The sequence below is a fragment of the Camelus ferus genome, chromosome 10 (assembly GCF_009834535.1).
Source record: "Camelus ferus isolate YT-003-E chromosome 10, BCGSAC_Cfer_1.0, whole genome shotgun sequence".
Classification (NCBI taxonomy): Eukaryota; Metazoa; Chordata; class Mammalia; order Artiodactyla; family Camelidae; genus Camelus; species Camelus ferus.
The window spans coordinates 49,426,855-49,443,836 of NC_045705.1; the positions used below are offsets into that span (position 1 = coordinate 49,426,855).

The window sequence follows — 16,982 nt, forward strand, 5'->3', positions numbered from 1 at the left end:
TTGGAAAGTATCATGAACTTACTATCCCCACCGGAAGATGGGAGACCCTCTAGAAAGTCCATGGATTCCAGGTTAAGAATCTTTATCTAAATACTAGTAAGGCAAGTTGATGAACACAACTTGGGATTTGTTGTTAATTAATGGGTGTGTTCTACTGTAAAGTAAAATGTACATATTTACATTGTGATGGTTAATTTTATGCGTCAACTTGGTTAGATCATGTGCCCAGTTGTTTTGGTCAAACACACCAATCTAGATATTACATAAGGGTTTTATTTTTTTTAACATGTGATTTACTGTTTAAATCAGTCAACTTCAAATAAAGCAGGTTACCGTCCATAATGTGAGTGGGCCTCATTCAATCAGTTCAAGGCCTTAAGAGCCAAGATTGAGGTTTCCTGAAGAAGAAGGAATTCTCAAGACTGCAACATAGAAGTCCTGCCTGAGTTTGTAGCCTGCTGCCCTTCAGAATTCTCCAGACTGCAGCATTCAACCTGAATTGCCAGGCTGCCAGCCAGCCCAACAAATTTCAGATTTGCCAGCCCTTCTAATTTCATGAGACAATTCCTTAAAACACACACATAGAAAGCCATACCTCACATATGTAGAATCTCCTATTGGTTCTGTATCAAACTGTAACAAATACACAGTGAATTCCCATAGAAATCTCCAGTTTGCTTCTTACTATGAAAAATGATGAAAACTCTTCCTTAGTGTTTAGCTAGGTATTGCCTCTGTTTTGGTTCCTCTTGTCTTTGCACTATTCGAGTCCCGTAGATAATCTTTGCTTTGTCTCATGCTGTTCTTATTCTGTGTCAGCCTGTGCTTGGATATTCTGTTGCTGTGTAACAGGTTACCCCAAACCTAGTGGCTTAAAACAATATAGACGTCATTATCTTACAGTTCTGGAGATCAAGTCTTAAATAGGTGTCACTAGGGCTACATTCCTTCTGGAGGCTTCAGGGGAAAATCGATTTCCTTGCTTCTTGTAGTTTGGAGAGGCCACCTGCATTCCTTGGCTACGGCCCTTTCTTTGCATCACTTCAACTATGGTTCCATTGTTACATTTCTTATTCTGACTCTGACCCTCCTGCCCGTCTTTTATAAGAACTTTTGTGATTATACTGGGCCTAACAGGAAAATCAAAAAATAATCTCCCTATCTCATGACAACCTAATCAGATCTTAAAAACTGCTTTTGCATGTATGGTTAACACAGATTCCAGGGATTAGGTCAAGGGTATTTTGAGGACTCATTCTATCTACTACAGATGTCCTTTTTTCTAATTTATTCTCTGTTTAACTTAACCTTTATTTTTATAAAGTTATTTACAAAGTTCACATTAAATACAATTTTGATTAGTTTATTTTATAGGTCTAATACTCTGCAGAAGTATTTTTCACTTGTTAAATCCCAATTGCTTTTCTCTTTTTCTGACTGCAGGATTTTGAAGCATTTCTCTCTGTATATCTAAGACCTCTACATTCTTTATGAGTTCTGTCCTGCCCTTTGCATGTCAAAGGAAGGACAGTTTAGCAACTCTTTTGGTAAAAAAAAAAATTATTAATATTCTAGCTGAAAGTGGGCTTCCTCCCACTAGAGAGTGGTGTATAGATATGTAGTGCATATGCTCAACCACTATTCTCCCCTTCATCTTTGCCAATATTGGTTTTGGTTTGATTTTGGTTTGAAGTTGTGACATTCAAAAATGTTTGCAGATATGGGCAAATGTCTCCTGGAAGGCAAAATCATCCTCAGTTAGGAATCACTGTCTTAGACCAATCATACAAATCTGGTTCTCCCTTTTCAGTGACTTATTTAGGGAAGGGTATATGATCAAGTTCTGGCAAAATGAAAGGAGAAGTCTACTCAGGGGTCGGGTGGAAGGAAGAGAAGTTCTTAGGAAGGCTTCCCTTTCTGTAAAAAAAGAGAGCTAAAAAATGATAAAGCTCTTTCAGTCCCTCCCCTTCCTTGCTGCCTGGGATGCTGGAGTGTATGAACTTAAATCTTGGAGTGGTGGCAGCCGTCTTGTGGTTTTGGGGTGCGTCAGAGCAGAAAGATGGAAAGAGCCTAGATCCTTGATGACATAATTAAACTACAGAAATAACCTTGGAGCTGACTACATCTAGATACTAAATGTGTAAGATAACAGAATGTCTTTATTGTTTAAAACATTGTTGGGACCTAATTAAACTTAAAAGCTTTTGCACAGCAAAGGAAACCATAAGCAAAACAAAGTGACAACCTATGGAATGGGAGAAAATATTTGCAAACAATGTGACCAACAAGAGATTAATTTCCTAAATATACAGACAGCTCATACATACAGCTTAATATCAAAAAAACAAACAACCCAATCAAAACATGGGCAGAAGATCTAAATAGACATTTCTCCAAAGAAGACATACAGATGGCTTACAGGCACATGAAAAGATGCTCAACACTGCTAATTATTAGAGAAATGCAAATCAAAACTACAATGATATATTATCTCACACCAGTCAGAATGGCCATCACTAAAAAGTCTGCAGATAATAAATGCTGGGGAGGATGTGGAGAAAAAGGAACTCTCCTACACTGTTGGCGGGAATGTAAATTGGTACAGCCACTATGGAGAACAGAATGAAGATTCCTTAAAAAATTAAAAATAGAGTTGCCATATGATTCAGCAATCCCACTCGGGGGCATATGTACAGAGAAAACTTTAATGCAAAGAGATACATGCACCCCAAAGTTCATAGCAGCACTATTTGCAATAGCAAGACATGGAAGCAACCTAAATGTCCATTGACAAATGAATAGATAAAGAAAATGTGGTATGTATATACAATCGAATATTACTCAGACATAAAAAAGAAAGAATGCCATTTGCAACAACATGGGTGGACCTAAAGATTGTCATACTGAGTGAAGTCAGAAAGAGAAAGAAAAATACCATATGATATCACTTATATGTGGAATCTTAAAAAAATAATACAAATGAACTTATTTACAAAACAGAAATAGACTTGCAGACACAGAAAACAAACTTATGGTTACCAAAGGGGAATGGGGGTAAATTAGGAGTTTGAAATTAACATATACACACTACTATATATAAAATAGAGAAACAAGGACCTACTGTGTAGCACAGGGAACTATATTCAATATCTTGTAATAACCTATAATGGAGAAGAATCTGAAAAATAATACTTATGTATATCACTTTGGTGTACACTAGAAACTAACACAACATTGTAAAGCAACTATTTGTAAATAAAAATTTAAAAAAAATTGTTAGTTAGAGATTCTGTTATTTTAAGCCAAAGCATCCTAACTGATAGGATTATATAATAAAACATAATAGAAATAAGGACCCACATTAAACATTTTCCACCCCCTACAAAGTACTCAAATGGTGAAAGTTTAGGTGAGTGTGGGTTGTTAAAGAAGAAACATCTGTAACTATTTAAATACTTTGCAGAATAAAAATGTTCATGAGTACACCTAAGGAAAATTTAATAAGAATTTCAATTCAATAAAGTAAGAGCTTGAACACCAGATAAAACAACAACAGGAGATGGAAAGGGAAATTGCAGAGTTTTGAAAACAATTCAAGGACCAAAATCACACTGTCTCTAACAAATTAATATGAAATAGGAAGAAATAGAATGGATACAACTGAAAAGATATTTCTAACACAAAAGAAAGCCTGGTTAATCCCTATAATTGCAGAAGGAAGAAAAACAAAGGTTAAAGCAATTAGAAGTTCATCATTGCAGAGGATAAACATTATCCAACATAAGACTAATTATTGTCCCTGAAACAGTAGGCTTAGAAAATGCAGCAGCAAAAAAAAGCATTAAAAGAAATTGAATGTGTAAATTAAAGTGCCCATTTTGTTCTAGAAAAAACGTGGTGTGAAATGATCTACTTGAGATGAAACTTGTCAGATTAAGTTGAACTTCAGGAATTAAGGAATGTTCTTCAAGCATGCACACAGAAAAAGAAGGTCATCTATAAGAGGAGAAAATTGGATTATTCTTTGACTCTTCCACAGGAATATTCAATGCCAGAAAATAATACAGCAGTCTCTAGAAAGTTAAAATGTGAGACAAGAATACTACACGTATAAGGAAGCATATTAATATCCCTAAGTAGAAAGGAACCCAGGAATCACGTTACCCAGGAGCCCTAGCACAACACTACTTTAAAAAATCCATATATTTATGAAATTTAAGTATAGAGAAGTTAAAGTAAGAGGATTGGTGGTAAAGAATGAATACATTTAAATATGGAGTTTAATAACTCTGATATAGAGCATGGTCTGAAATGATGTTCACCAAATATTTCTGATAATTATTTCTGGATGATAGGGTTTTTATTTCTTTTTACTTTTGAATTAATATGTTGCTGTGCTTCTTGAATGCTTTTCAAGGAATCTGCTATTTTTACATTTTCACAAACACAGTAGTCATTAGTTTAAAAATAAATTTATGATATAGCTTAAATAAATTATCTCTAGAAAGTTTAGGAGCGGGTGAAGCAGTCTTTCATTTTCTTGGCCTTAGTTGCATTACTAAAGTCCTCCCCATACTCTCCAAAAAAAAAAAAAAAAAAAAATGGAAGAGTAGAGAAAACTTCCCAACTCATTCTATGAGCCCAGTATTACCATAATACCAAAACCAAAGACATCACAAGGGATAAAACAAAACTACAGACCAATAACTCTTGTGAATATACTCACAAAAATACTCAGCAGAATAATAGCTGCATATTTGTGCATTTGCAAACCTCATCTAGCCTGCATATAAAAGGATTATACACCATGACCAAGTGGGATTTATCCCAAGAGTGCAAGGTTGGTTTAACATACAAAAACCAAGCAATGTAATACACCACATTAATAGAATAAAGTTTAGAAATCATATGATTGTCTCAATACTTCTGATAAAATACATTTGACACACTAAGAATAGAAGGCAACTTCCTCAATCTGATAAATGGCGTCTGTGAAGAAAACCACGCTAACGTCCTAGTTAATTGTGAAAGTTTTAAAGCTTTCCCCTAAGATCAGGTGCAAGAAAAGAATATTTGTTCTTGCTACTTCCATCCAACATTGTGCTGGAGAGTGTAGTCAGTCCAATTAGGCATACACACACACACACACACACACACCCCAAAAAAGAAAGAAAGAAAAAGAAAAGAAAAAAAAGATGTAAAAACCATCCAAATTGGAAAGGAAGAAGTAAAACTACTTATACTTGTAGAGGACATAATCTTCTATGTATAAAATCTCAATATTCCTATTAAAACCATTAAAACTAAGAAATGAATTAATTCACCAAAGTTGCAGAATACCAGATCAATACACAAATAATAATTGTGCCTAGGTACACTAGCAAAGAACAGCCAGAAAATAAGATTAAGAAAACAATTCCATGTTCAATAGCATCAAACAAATAAAATATTTCTAAATAAAAATTTTAATTATTAAAAACTTTGAAAAAAATTAAAGAAGACCTAAATAAATGCAAAGACATGGTCACAGATTGGAAAACAATATTGTTAAGATGGCAGTACACCCTAAATTGATCTATAGATCCCATGCAATTCCTATCAAAATACCAGCTTTTCTTTTGATCCTAAAATTTACATGCAATAGCAAGGGATCCAAAATAGCAAAAACAATCTTGAAAAAGATCAAAGTTGACAGACACACAGTTCTTGATTTCAAAACTTACTACAAAGCTACAGTAATTGAGACAGTGTGTTACTAGCATAAACATAGCGATATACATTAATGGAATCAAGTTGAGAGTCCAGAAATAAACCCTTATATTTACAGTCATTTAATTTCAACAAGGGTACCAAGACAATTCAATAGGGAAAAGAATAATCTTTTCAACAAATGATTCTGGGACAACAAAGTATCTATATGCAAAAGAGTAAATTTGGACCCCTTACTTCACACCATATACAAAAATTAACTCAAAATGAATCAAAGAACTAAATGTAGAGGCTTAAAACTATAAAACTCTTATTAGAAAACATGAGTATATGGTTTCATTACTTTGGATTAGCCAATGATTTATTAGGTATACCACCAAAAGTACAAGTAACCAAATAAAAAAATAGATTAGACTTCATCAAAATTAAAAACATTTGTGCTTCAATGACAAGAAAGTGAAATTAACCACAGAATAGGAGAAAATATTTGCAAATTATATATCAGGTAAGAGACCAGTATCCAGAATACATAAATGGCACTTTCACTTAAACAATAAAAAGACAATCCAATTAAAATATGGGCAAAGGATTTGAATAGACATTGCTCCAGGGAAGTTACACAAGGAGCCAGTAAGCACATGAAAAGATGCTCAACATCATCAGCCATTAGGGAAATGCAAATCAAAACCACAATGAGATACAATTTCACACCCACTAGAATGGTTAAAATAAAAATGAAGGACAAATGTTTTTGAGGATCTGGAATGGAACCCTCATACTTTGCAGATGGTGTTTGCCAGTTTCTCAAATATACATAGAATTACAATATGATTCGGTAATTACACTCCTAGATATATATCCAATAGAAGTGAAAACTTGTACGTGATGGGGGGAGGGTATAGCTCAGTGGTAGAGCGCGTGCTTAGCATGCATGAGGTCCTGGGTTCAATCCCCAGTACCTCCGCTAAAAAGAAAAATTAATGTAAATAAACCTAATTACCTCCCCACCAAAAAACCCCAAAACAAAAAAACACAACAAATAAAAAAGTGAACTTAAAAAAAAAAACAAAAAATTTGTACATGACGTTCGTAACAGTGTTATTTACAATAGCCATTAAGTGGAAACAACCCAAATATCTTATCAGTTATGAATGGATAAATAAATAGTGATATAGCCATACAATGGCATATTGTAGCCATAAAAAGAAATAAAGTACTAATATATGTTACAACTGTTACAACATGGATGAGGCTGGAAACATTACACTAAGAAAGGAAGACAGATGTTGTGGGCACACTGGCGTGTGCCGGTAAGGTGGGTTGGTAAAAGAATTTACCAGAGATTAAGTATGGGAATAGAAAAGGAGTTTATTAGGGTACAGTGTCATAGGCAACAGCGGGCCACGTGGACAAGGGGTGCCTGTGTGAGCCTGGGATGGAAGTACAGGGTCTTTTATTGGGGGGAGGAGCTGGTGGTCACAATGGGATGGGGGCTGTGTGATTAGCTTGTGCACAAGATCTGATTGGTTATAGGTGAGGTAAGAAGTTTAGGGTCTGGGAAGGGTGGGGGGGTTATGACTCTGATAAGGTAGTCACCTTGATCTGTTACGAGATTAAGCATTCTCTAGGGCTATCAGTTTGTTAGGGCAAACACGCCCAGCAAAGAATGTACTTTATCTTTTGAGGAATCGCCAGAGCCCAGGAATGGGGGTTGTTGGACTTTGAAAGACATCAGCTGGCCCCACAACAGGCACACAGTGCCACATATTGTGTAATTCCATTTATGTGAAATGTCCAGAATAGGCAAATTCATAGAGACAGAAAATAGACTGTCAGGATTTGAAGGGAGGGAAAAACAGAGTAACTGATGAAAATGTTCTAGTATTATATAGTAGTGATAGTTGCGCAAGTTTGTGAATATACACCAACCACTGAATTGCATTCCTTAAAAGGGTAAATTTTACGACATGTGAATGATATCTGAATTAAAAAAAGAAAAGAATGAGGGAGAGTGAGGGCCCATATATTGCCCCTGTTTAGGCTATCTCTGAGTCGTACCATGTTAAACATTAACTGAGAAAGGAAATACTATAATATTATGACTCCTTTCCCTTCCCACATGGAAAATGTGCCAAGAGAAAGCTGACAGAAAAGTTAAGAGAATCAGCAGAGCCAAAGACTCTCTGCAGAAGCAATTTGGAGTCTTTTTGGTGAGGTTTTAATAATTTCTGTAGGAGATAGACAAAGCAAAGCAGAAGAGCGCCCTTTTCCTCAGCAGTCTGCCTCAGCTGTCTCTGTTAAAAGGCACTGAGAATCATTCAAGTAACAGTTCTGGGAACTCTGAGTCCTGGGGAACTCACAGGAATACAAAGACAGCAATCGCAATCACGTGGGAAGGCCTGTGGCAACTCAGCAAAGAACAAAAAGCCATGTTGTTGGGCAGTCAACAGTTCTTGGTTTGGCTTCCCAAATACCTTTTCCTCTTCTTAGCACCCCCCTTCCCCCTCCCCCTTCCACTTTGATTAATTTGGTGGTGCTTTTATTTGAGGCTTGGCTTATGACCCAAGCTAGAGGAGAGACTCCTGACCCAAGCTACGGCATTGTATATTCCCTCCTTGGAATTTGAATCTCTAGCACAGGGACAAAGAGACTCAAGCTATCAATGATCAGATTTACTCACCGTCTGTATGGCAGCATGTTGACCAGACCATTTCTGCCACTGAGACAGCTGTTATCTCTAGGGCTGTCTTGGTTCCCACCAGTTCTCCAGTTGACTCTTCCACCTACTGTCAATTTGATTATATCCCTAATGCCTTTTGAATAAATTCCCTTCTGCTTAAGTCAGTCAGAGCCACTGGCTGGGTCCTTTGGGACTGGGTGGTCATACAGAATCCAAAACAGCTCTTGGGTCCAGCAGTAGAAGTTCAAGAACTATCTCTCTAGTGAAACATGACCAACAACTCTGTCTGTCTGCTACTCTCTGAGTCTTTTTCCCTTCCTACTGCCAGTTCTTCCTCACTCTTTATCTTTTCTCCAGCTCACACTTTCTGTATACTCAAGCTTTCAATTATTCTCTTCAACACACACTTGGCCCCTGCAGGGGAGGAAAAACTTTTCCTCTACACTCTTAGGTTCTGTGACAGGCTTGAGATCTAAACTGACGGAAGACAGATTAATGGGAGAGGTACACAAATTTTATTTAATACTGTTTTGCGCACCTTGAGCCTTCATAGGAAAACTGAAGACCCAAAGAAGCAATTAAGACTGGGAGCTTATATATCTTTAAAAAACAAAAGCAAAAAAACCCAAAGAACAATAAATTTGTGGGGAAGTGACAAGACAAAGAAAAAGTTGAACCTCCTAGGAGTGGTATATTTTAAGAAAATGACTAGGAAATATTAGGGAAAACTAACGGAAGATAAGGGTTGTTTTAGTAGGTTGTTTAGTAGATCCATTTTGGCATTGACTCCCAGTCTCTTGGTGGTAAGAATGTCCTCTTCCTGGTACAGAGAAGGCACTGATGTGCTTTTAAGTAGAGAGGAGGAGTTCAGAGAGCCCTTCCTGCATCTCCTGTTTCTCAAATGCCATGTCAAAATAATCAGCATGCCAAAGTGGCATATCTGGGGATGGCGTGTTCTGCTCCCCTCCGGGATCAGACTTCTGAGCCTCTGCTCTCATCTTGAATTTACTGAATCTTTCAGGATTCAGCAATTAAACTCCTGTGAGTGAGAGTCTGCCACAGGTCATTCCCCAGTAATCAGAGTGCCACACAGGGCCAGGACCTGGGCGAAGCAAGCAAGTTTCCCAGGGATCAGAACTTCAGAAGGCATGCACTCTGTGATGCCAACCATGCACTTGTACAGTCCTGAGAGGGAGTGCCTCCTGACGTGTTGTTTTCTGGAGGTCTTGCTGGCCTCTCCCTAGTGCTGGCCCTGGACTGCCTCAGCGTAGTGTTTGGAAACTGTGCCTTATCCTACCCCCTTGCAAGAGCCAGCCTAATGCTTGCTAGAGTACCCTTGAGCCAATTTCTTCTCCCTAATGTACATTCCTCAAATCCCCAAGGTCCAAGGAAAGGGAATTGCTTTTATCTTTCCTACAGAGTCCTCGTTTCATGCTCCAGAGTTTACCTCATCTCAAGATGATTAAAGGTGGAAACTCACGTTTTCTTCACCTCCCGTTCTTGGGGCTGTCTGCCCTTACCTTAGGCTCTCCCCATAAGGTTCCTCTGAAAATAATGAACAGTCCATTTTCCAAAATATGAACAACCCAGTCTTTTATAACATACATGTAGGCTTACAACCAGACAGTTAAGGTCGTTTTGAGATAATTGCAGCTTGTCTCTAGTTCTAATTTCCTATTTTTAATTACCTGAACAAAAATCACATCCATTTCTTCAAAATAGAGTTTTTAGGTATAGTCTATTCTAATTCTAGATTGGGGGAAAATGATTTTAATATCATTTTCAGGGACACGTTTCTGCTAAAAAAAATTACCAATTTACTTTTCTAAATAGGACACTCCATTTTTCAACTCTCTTTATTTGGGTATTTTTTTTACTGAATTCCCTAAGAAAAGTTGGTAGGTACTTGACTCACGTTCATGTAACTAAAAAATCATGCAAAAATAGTACTTTCCAGAGCACAGAGAAGGTCTTCTCCTAAAAGTAACCTGTTTTTCCTTACTGGATGGCAGAAGGTACTTTCAGCACATAAAGTGAAAATGTTCTTGCATCCACATTTTTTGTAAAGTTCAGTCTTTCATAAGCAAACTCCCTCCTCGATTAAGGCAAAGCATTTCATGCTGTTTCATTGTAGAGGATGTGGGCTGGCCTATGTATTTGTTCTTTAGGCAGGAGCCTACCAGACCTTAATTAGCTGTGGCCATGTAGTATGGGGTGAGATGGTTCCATAATACCCAAAAGGTTATTCAGTCTGGGTGGGTCATGGATGGTACTGGGCACATGGCAGATATTTTGATGACTCTCTGGCATTCAGTATCAATCCAAGTATGTCACAACCACAATGAAGAGCTTGATGCAGACACAGAGAACAGCACAGTGTTATCACAGTGTTCTAAGAGTTGGCATATAGCCCCTCCCTATTTTCCAGAAACAGTGTTGCAAGAAGCAACCCAAGTTCCTCTTTGAGATTTCTGTTTTTACTGAGTAGCACTGTGCATTTGTCACAGGAAGAGCAATTGTCCAAAGACCAGAACAGAGCAGGTGAAAGGAGTTCACTACATAGTGAGGGGGCTTTAGAGGTGTTTGGTCATTTTGTAGGAGTGAAATGACTGGTTTTCTAGCTTTAGGAATGTAACCCTTTATTTGGTCCTTTGAGTTTCCTTTGTGCAGCCCAAGAAGAAATCAGCAAGTGAGATAAATTGTTAGGTAGACACCCTCTGGCTTAGAATCACATTCAGTGGGACATGATTTTGCATTTTATTTTATTTTGTTTCTTTTTTTTTTTTTTTGTTCTGCTTTGTTTTTAAGCTTAAACAGATGATAAATTAATAGATGAGACAGAGGATGGAAAATGTTTGCAGTTCCTTTCCTTTTATTTCCACCTTCAGGAACATTTTTGATTTTGTAAGCATTTTTATTTACTTTGTTCTTTAAAAACATTTTCTGATTGTTGTATGTCTGGCTTCCCTTTCTCTGAAATAGTGCCTTCCTTACCTGGCTCTGACTCAGCTTTTGAAAAAAATTCTCACTTTTTAAAAGAGCTTTAGAAATTTGCTGATTTTATCTCAGGAGCAGGGAGATAGGTGGCTTATGCCTTATGTTGCTATAGACTGGGTTTATGAGGACTGTTGTTTTACTATATCTGGAAGTCTCCTCTCTGAGTCACAGGATAACTTTACTTCTTAGTATAGAACTTGGTAAGACTGATACTTCTGCATAAAACGTAAGTTTAAAACAGAGGGCCCCAAGTCAAATTTTATCAAGTTGCCCATATTTAATTAAGTCTTGGATTCCTATGGGAGCATGGAGTGGGGGAAATGTACCATTTATTGAATACATAGTGTCCTAGTCACTACACATAAAATTTGTATTCAATCCACATAACTGTTACTGTAGAAAGTGCCATTCTCTCTACTTTACAGATTAAAAAAAAGAGATACATTTAGGGACGTTGAGTAATCTACTGCCCAAGATCACCCAAATGGATAGATAGCAGAGATAAAATTCAAACTCTGGTGGGGGAGTGTATAGCTCAGTGGTAGAGTGCATGCTTAGCATATGCAAGGTCCTGACACCTCTGTTAAAATAAATAAATAAAAACCGAATTACCTTCCTCCTGAAAAAGAAAAGATATGAAATTGTAAAAAAAAACAAACAAACAAAACAAAACTAACAAAAAACCCCAAAACAAACAAACTCAGAATTTGCAACATTAAAAAAAAAGAATTCAAATTCTGACCTGTTTTACTTAACACTACTTTTCTCTTGCATCACTTGAGACAGTGACTAGGTAACAGTTACATATTGTTTATAAAAATTTTTGCCCTTGTGTCATACAAATGTTAAATACTTAAAGAACTCCAGTTCTATCTTAAAGCTTCTTTCTAACTCTGCCATTTCACAAATATTTGTGTCTTCCTTTCCTCTAGAAGTGACTCTTTCTTGGATGACCCTGCTATGCCACTTTTTACATAGTCAAAGTGTAAGTGGCATATTTAACTCAGTTTCTCTAACACCGTTACATCTTTAGTTGACCATCCGATCATGAAGCTTTCTATCTGGCTGCCTTCCAAGGTAACTCAAATAGGTTTAGGGCTGCTATCGGCTTCCTTGAACTGTAAGGCTATGAGGCCAAAGATGGAGTACCTTTTACACTCTGTCAAAGATCCTAGGGCCAAATGATGAATAACAGAGTCATATCTGAGATAGAGATAGGGTAGTATGTATAAAAAGGGGTCTTACATAGTCAGGAATGCCAGAGGCAAGTATTAGGAGCCTAGGTACAGAGCTAAAGAAATGAAGAGAACCAGGAAAGGAAAGAGTAAGAAGTAGCAGTCATTCCCAGACTTGTATGTACTTAAAGAGATTGTGGCCTGTAAATCTGGGCTAGAAGCAAGGTATTTGTATCATTAACAAAGGCCAGAACTGATTCTAATATGAGAATCCCTGGGAAGAGCATCACTGAAAACAGGAAGGTATCTACTGATGAATTCCCCATTAAGGAGAAGGAGCAGGGGCTATCAGTGGTTGGGATTTGATCTCCTCCACTCTCAGCCCAACTTGGTGCACATGGAACTGATCCATACAAATGGGCAAATTTTCAGAGAACAGGGTGAGGGAGTAGAATATTTTGCTTACAACCAAGACTTCCAAAGGGTAGAGTGGATTAGAGAGCTTGCAGAGGATTAAGATATTAGTTAGACTAGCTAGAGGATACTCAGAGCCATATAATTTTGCAATATAATTTTGCATGTCCCCAAATGTGCTTCTTGACCACACTTCCCCTTGCAAATGCTGCTTTATTTCTCAAGGCCACTTTACTGCAAAACTCCTCAAAAGAGTTATTTATTATCCCTATTTTATTTCCTGTCCTCATATTCCCTCTTAAATCTTCCCAATCAGGCTTTATCTCTGCAACTTTGGCAAAGTTATCAATTTTCATGTTTCCAGATCCAGTGGTTATTTTTGGTTTCACCTTGTTAACTTCTCAGCAGTCTTTGATACATTTGCCCATTTCCTTTTTCATGAAATGTTTCTTCACTTGGCTTTCAGGACATCATATCCCTTTGATTTTCCTTCTACCTCATAGGCCATTCATTCAGAGTCTCCATTGTTGATTTCTCCTCCTCAACATTTACTGGAGTCCACCAAGGCTTAACGCCCAGCCCTCTTCTTTATCTACCTTCCCTCCGTACATTATTTCATCCAGTCTCATCACTTTAAGCGGCATCTATATGCTGATGACTCCCCAAATTCTTATCTCTAGCCCTGACCTCTACCCCATCCCAAGTCAGTAACTTTTCCTACCCCTTCTTGGTAACTCCACTTGGAAAGTGTAAAGTTTATATGACTAATAACTATCTTTCTTCCTCCAAACCTGCTCCTCATATAGTTTTTCTTATTTTAATAAGTGACAACTCCATTCTATTGTTCAGAACAGAAAAAATCACCCTAGATTTCTCTATTTCTCACACCTCACATCCAATCCCTCTGGAAATCCTATTTCTTCTACCTTTAAAATGTAACTAGAGTCTGACCAATTATCACTACCACTTATGCTCCTGGATTCAAGCCACCATAGCTCTCAACTGGAATAATCAAATCTCCTCATTTACCTTCCTGCTTTTTATATCCCACCTTCCCAAATAGTTTGTTGTTAAGTCAGCAGCCATAGTGATTCTTTAAAACAGAATTCAGATCATGTTACTCTTACACAACCCTCTCATCCCACCCCACCCCAACCCTTCAACCCCTGCATTTCCAATCAGTGAGAGGATACATTTTCAGTTCTTGGCATTGGGGTATTCCTTTGGCTAAATTTTTTTTATTGAAGTATAGTTGATTTAAAATATTATATCAGTTTCAGGTGTACAACATTAGTGATTCAATATATTTTATATGTTACATGTCATTTAAAGTTATAAAATATTGGTTGTATTCCCTGTGCTGCACAATATATCCTTGCAGCATGTTTATTTTATACATAGTAATTTGTACTTCTTATCTTGCCCCTCCCCATTTCCCTCTCCCCACTGGTAACCACTAGTTTGTTTTCTATATCTATGGATATGTTACTATTTTGTTATATTTATTTGTTTGTTTTATTTTTTAGGTTCCACATATAAGTGGTAACATATGGCATTTGTCTTTCTCCATCTGACTTATTTCACTAAGCATAATATCCTCCAGGTCCATTCATGTTGCTACAAATGGCAAATTTTATTTTTTTCATGGCTGAGTAATATTCTACTGTGTGTGTGTGTGTGTGTGTGTGTGTGTGTGTGTGTGTGTGTGTGTATCCCATCTTCTTTATCCATTCATCTGTTGATGGATACTTAGATTGCTTTCACATCTTGACTATTGTGAGTAATGCTGCTATGAACATTAGGGTGCATGTACCTTCTTGAATTAATGTTTTCATTTTCTTTGGATAAATACCCAGGAGTGGAATTGCTAGGTCAGATGATAGTTCTATTTTTAGTGTTTTGAGAAACCTCCATATTGTTTCCCACAGTGACTGAACCAATTTATGTTCCCACTAACAGTGTACTAGTGTTCCCTTTTCTCCACATCCTCACCAACATTTGTTATTTGTAGACTTTTTGATGATAGCTATTCTGACAGGTGTGAGGTGATATCTCATTCCTTTGGCTAAAATTTGAAGTAAGAACTCCGTATTTGTTTTCTATTTCTATTTAACAAGTTACCACAAACCTTGTGGTTTAAAGCGACACAAATTTATTCTCTTAGAATTCTGGAGGTCAGACATTTGAAATCAAGATAGCAGCAGGGCTGCATTCCTTCTGTAGGCTTCAGGAAAGAATGTATCCTTACTTTTTTAGGCCCTAGAGGCTGCCTTGCATTCCTTGCCTCATGGCTTACTCCTTGTAGCTCTCCAACCTCTTGCTTCCTTCACTGTCACATCTCCTAGTACTATTTACTCTGATCTCCTGCCTCCTCCTTATAAGGACCCTTGTGATTACTTCAGACTCACTCAGATAATACAGGATAATTTCTTCATTTCAAAATCCTTAGTCACATCTGCACAATTCCTTTTGCCATATTTGATAACATTCGGGGTTCTTGGGGGACCACTATTCAGCCTACCACAATTTTTTTCTCACATTTTTTACAAAAATAAATTTCAGACCCATGTTTAAAAAAAACTATATCTTTCAAAGAATAAAAGGAAATTTAAGGGAATATATTTATAACCATGGAGGTAGAAAGTTCTTAAAATGAATTTCAGCAATCTAAATCAGAGTGACATAAGTGAAAATTTTAAAGAAGGAGGGGAAATCCAAAGTTCTGTCCCTCCACAAAAGCAGTAAGCAAACTGGCAAAAAGCTGTCACAACCAACTTTATCAGAACCTCTAGAAACTAATAAAAAGTTGACAGTAACCAGGCAAATACTTAATCAAGAAAAGAACAGCTGAATCTTTTTTTTTAGTTAATTTTTTAAAATTTTATCTTTTATTGAAGTGTAGTTCATTTGCAATGTTAGTTTTGAAAGAGCAGAAAACTAACAAGATGGCTCTTGAGTTGTTCAGGCCTGTACTTTTAGCTAAACTGATCTTATGACTAACACACTCCCCTCCCTGTGCACTCTTATCGAATAACTTATCCTTCTGTCCTAGATATCTTGAAAGAACATCATGAACTGAACCTCAAGAAAAGGGGCAAAGCCTCCTAAATTCCTCCATAACAACAGCAAGCTCTTATCAAGATGAAGAGAATGTAACATCCTGTAAAATGCCCTGATTGTGATCACCTTTTCTGTTCCATCCAGTTTTTCTATAAAACCTCAAGACCCCAATCCCAAGATGGATTCACAGTTTCCAAGGCATTAGCCTACTGTGACTCCCCTTTGCTGGGCAAAGCAATAAAGCTGCTCTTTATTTTGCTCCCAAAACTCTGCCTCCAAGTTTGAATTCACTTTTTGGGGTGCAGAGGCTGATTTTTTGACAACAGTTTCAGGTGTACAGCAAAGCACTTCAGTTATACATATATATAATATATATATATTTTTTCAGATTCTTTTCCATTATAGCTTATACAAGAAATTGAATGTAGTTCCCTATGCTATACAATAGGTCCTTGTTTATCTATTTTATATATAGTTATGTATGTCTGTTAATTCCAAACTCCAAATTTATTCCTCCTCCCTTTTTCCCTTTGGTAGCCATAGTTTGTTTTTGATGTCTGTGAGTCTATTTCTGGTTTGTAAATAAAATTTGTATCTTCTTATTTTAGACTCCACATATAAGTGATAACATATGATATTTGTCTTTGTCTGACTTACTTCACTTAATGTGATCATCTCTAGGTCCCATGTTGCTGCAAATGACATTATTTTATTCTTTTCATGGCTGAATAGTATTCCATTGTATAAAATGTACCACAGCTTCTTTATCTAGTTATCTGTCAGTAGACATTTAGGTTGCTTCCATGTCTTGACTATTGTTAAATAGTGCTGCTATAAACTTTGGGGTTCATGTTCTTAGAGTTTTCTCCAGATATATACCCAGGAGTGGGATTGCTGGATCATATGGTAACTCTGTTTTTAATTTTTTAAGGAACCTCCTTACTGTC

General features: G+C 36.9%; 1 protein-coding gene across 5 annotated transcripts in view; it reads left to right on the top strand.

Annotated features, from left to right (window-relative positions):
* The window catches only part of PTH (parathyroid hormone), a 95,902-nt gene that overhangs the window by 15,267 nt on the left and 63,653 nt on the right, over window positions 1-16,982 (top strand). Inside the window, exon 3 of one of the 5 annotated variants that reach the window (XR_004323284.1) lies at window positions 16,028-16,390. The exons of the other annotated variants lie outside the window; for them this stretch is intronic. The gene's annotated coding sequence lies outside the window, so the exon portion shown is untranslated. Of the gene's footprint in view, window positions 1-16,027; window positions 16,391-16,982 lie in introns of those variants that run through there. 5 annotated transcript variants of the gene reach the window in all.